This window comes from Thunnus albacares, chromosome 24 (assembly GCF_914725855.1).
Source record: "Thunnus albacares chromosome 24, fThuAlb1.1, whole genome shotgun sequence".
NCBI classification, from domain to species: Eukaryota; Metazoa; Chordata; class Actinopteri; order Scombriformes; family Scombridae; genus Thunnus; species Thunnus albacares.
Window position 1 is genome coordinate 2,009,410 of NC_058129.1, and position 4,533 is coordinate 2,013,942.

The window sequence follows — 4,533 nt, forward strand, 5'->3', positions numbered from 1 at the left end:
TCTTTGAAAGGGTTATGTAATTTGGTAGTATACAGGAAATGTGCTCATTATAGAGTTTTTAAGGAGCAATCTAATATGCTAATATGTAGTTTGACATAACAAACTACACACTGAAATTAAGTATTTTCTGCCAGTTAAAGAATTTTTAAGAATTTAATTTATTAAGAATGTTTGCAATTGACAACTACATATGAATATAATAATATAATGAGCGAGCACTTATCAACTAAACCATACAATTTTCTCTGTTTTTTCTTATAATGTGTACCAAATTGCACCTCCCTTTGTCCTACAAAATGTCCTAGAAATTAACTGTTACATATCTGCAAATTACTCAGAAAATTTCCAGGAAATTAGTATAAGATAGATAGATAGATAGATAGATAGATAGATAGATAGATAGATAGATAGATAGATAGATAGATAGATAGATAGATAGATAGGTAGGTAGATAGATAGATAGATGGATGGATAGCCTTTATTTTAGCAGGGGAAACCAATTGAGAGCAAAGCTCTCATTTCTTAGAATCTTAAAATGTTCTAGGGATAAAACTTGTCTAATTTAAGGGAGTCATGAAGCTTATTCCACCTATAGAGCATAGTATTGGTAATGCATTCTTGTGAATGAGTGTGGTATCCCATATTTCTAAGTCTTAGAAATGGTGATAAATAAAATGGTAGTTTATTTAGGATGGCTTTATAAATAAAAGAGACAGTGTTGTTCCCTTTGAGTGGTAAGTGATGTCCACCCTACCTTCTCATACAGGAGACAATGATGGGCTCTAAAACTGTCACCTGTAATAAATCTTGGAGAACTATGATACACAGCATCAAGGGGTTTGAGGGTAAGGGCAGCGGCATGCATGTAAATTACATCTGCATAGTCAAGCACTGATAAAAATGTTGCCTGTACAATCTGCAATCTACTGCTAAAAGAGAGGAACTGCTGATTTCTAAAAAAAAGAAACCTAATTTAAACTTAAGCTTTTTAGTCAGTTCCTCATCATGAGTTTAAAAAGATAATGTTTCATCTAACCAGATACTCAGCTACTTATAACAGAATATAACATAACATAACATAACTTTTTTAATTTGAGCCCCAGATATTGTACTAATAGTAAAACTTCATTTGGTATCTGGTGTAGAGCATGTAATTAATCTTATCTGGATTTATTAAGAGCTTAAATTCAATCAGGGCTTTTTGAATTGCCAAAAACTTTGCCTTTAAATTGCACAGAGCTTTGTCAGTAGGGGGCACCATTGAGTAAATTAGTGTGTCATCAGCATAATAATGAATAGAGCTGTTACTAACCATTGAGCCCAGGTCTTTAATGTACACTGTAAACAGGATAGGACCAAGTATTGAGCCCTGTGGCACCCCTTTTGTAACTTCAAGGAAGATAGATTGATGACCATCAGCAACCATTGCTTGAGTTCTACCAATAATAAAATTAAAGGACCTGTCAAATAAAGCGTTATCAAAGTTTTTATGTCCACAGTTTTGTATCTTCAACTTTTTTATCAAAGAACCAGATATTTATTTTCTAACACAGGTATGCACTTTTTTTTACTGATGATTTAACCGGCAGAGTTTCATGCTGATCCAAGCTGTAGTAGAGCTTAAACTGTCGGTCATGTAACACTGTATATGGGAAAAATGAATGGGATTTTTACTTCTGGAACCAGGGGCACCCAAAACAGCTCATCCCTTTTCTCAGCTCTATACTCAAAAGCTCAGGAGCTCTAGGCATCACTATAGAGTCACAAAGACAGACTGATAATGTAAATTACATAATTATTATTATTATTATGTTAAAAAGTTGCATATTATTTCTGGAACCAATGTTTGAATCAGTGATTTGAATTTCCAAATGTTAGAGAAAGTAGTAATTTGACTCCGTTAGATTGCATCCCTTATTTCTATTCTGCTTGTAAAAAGGGAACAATTGCTACAGAAATGTTGTTTTGGGGGGGAAATTGAGGCAGATGGATAATGAGAATGGCTGCTTGCCTCAGGCTCTGTCAGTCTGGATCCTTCAGTTGTCAGAACTGGTCTTTTCTTCCGTGGCCCTGACAGCTCTGTCCTGCTGTGTTTGCTGGTGGAGATGTGAGAGCGAGAAAACATCAAATCAGTTTTTTGGAGATCAAGCACAGTCTGTCCAATTCAAGTCAATTCAGGGCACCGGTTGGCATCATGCATGTATACTTTAGATGGTGCTGAAAGACATCGAAATCCCTCTTGCTCCGTCTCATTTGTTGTACAACACTCTTGGTAGAATGTTATTGCAAAGCTGCCCTTACAAATCTTTGTGTACTACATTCTGTCGATGTAAATTAGATTAATCATGTATATTAATTAGTACAGAGCAGCTTGCCGCCCACACATAAAAGCATTTTGATGTTTCTTTCTTTTTCTCTCAGTAGATGGTTGTGGGAACAGTTAAATGCACAGTGAATGGGGGTTTTCTGACACCTCCAGTAGACAGCTGCCAAAGCTTCATCATTTTATCATGGGCTATAAAGTCAACATCTGGATCTCATGCAAACATAAAGTCCATCAGTAAATGCTGGTTTAATTAACCTTACCAAAAGACCTTTAGAGTCCAATGTGAATATTTGCCTTGCTGCTTTACCTTAATGTTAAGTTACTACCTTGGCTGCTTTTTCTCAGGAAAGGCAACTGAATGGGAACTCAGAGGAAATCCTGTCAGAGAACTTACTTTTAAGACCTCGGTTTTTCTGTATGTGAGACCAAAGACAGAGGACCATCATCAGCTCAGCTTACAGACACCATGATTCTAGAAGAAGGAATAGGCTATCCAACTAACAGCAATGACCAATCAGGACGAGAGAAGAAAGAGGCAAAAGGTGTTTCACATGCGGTAATCAGCTACCTAAGTGTGCTCACACAACCTGCATAGAAAGCAGAATTTATACATAGACAATACATATGTAGAGAGTGTTAAACCTTATATGCACTTAGATATACAGAAAACAAAGAAAAATGAAAAACATCTACATTAACTAATTACTAAATGGACAGCAGCAAGCTGTTACAGAAAATAAGTTAGAGACAGCTCCTCATTGAAACCTTATGAATGAATTGCTCTAATACAGAAAATCCATTTTCCATTCTGATTTAAGTCATTTTTGTTCGTCACCACCTTTTCATGGTTTTGTTAGTTTGATTTATTTGGATCTCTTTTAGCTCACTGGCTAATCACATTAAAAATATTAAAGCACACAATAATTCATAAATAATTCAACACATAATTGTTGATACATACATACATACATATGCATACATACAAACAAATGACCGACATACATTGGCACATATACTGTATGTACCTACATATGTGTTCACATATAGTACCAATACTCTACGAGCCTACTGACAATGCAGTACAATAGTGTGATGATAACTACGTTTGAATCTTAAAATCTTGCCATACTGTCCTTGAGTGACTTAGCGTAATGAATTCCATAATTTAACAGTTCTGAAAAGTGAAAGTCTGTCTTCCCATTTCAGTTTTTATTTTTGGGAGTAAGTTTCTTTTGTTAACTTGATGTTTTTCATGTACTAATAACAGCTTGTCCTTTATACTAACTGGCTTTTTAAACTCTTGAATTTTTAAAAGTAGTGCAATACAATGTTGTCTCACATGCTCTACTACTGTGGGTCATCCCGTTATAATATGTTGTTCACTCACTCCTTATTCAAACCCACACTTTAAGACCGTTCTTGCTGCCATGTTTAGTGTGATTTGCAGTCTCCTCATATCTCTCTGAGCTGCATTGCCCCACACCGCACAGTAATAATTAATGTGACTGCAGATTAGACCATGAGATATTACTTTAAAAATGTCTTTACATAACCTTTTTGTGGTTTTGTTAGTTAGCCAATTAAGTTCATATTGGACGATATTGCACCTCACAACCAGTGCCAGCACTAATACATCAAGTGGTGAGCAATTTATGTAGCAAGGATAAAAGGGTGTTGTGGTCTGAGTGGTGGAATTACATGTAGCACACCTGACTTTCATGCTTTTTTAATCACACATAATCACAAAGGTGATTATGTGTGACATGGACACGCATGCATTTCACATCCTGCCATCAGTTTCATGACATTCTGTCAATGGCGGTATTCGGTTAGTGGTGTTAACGTGCCAGCAAACACAGCAATGCACCAAAAAATGCTAGCAAGAAAACATAGATGTAAGCAATGCATCATTTAAGATCATGGAAACTCACCTCTGCAAATGTTTTATGAGGAAGGAGATGCTTTCCACACATTTTTTAGACATCAAGGATACACACAATGTGTTTGGTGAGAAACACTCAGTGTAAACAGAACTTTTATTTTTTCACAAGAAAACTTTAACCTTTTAACTGAGTGTGTAGTTGTTAACCCTGACCTTGCCATAACCATACTTTATTGCCATATCACAGTCTTTTTCTAATTATAATCATACCATAGTTGCCATGTGCAGTTATTGTAGAAAGCAAGAATTTTAAAAAGGTCCATAT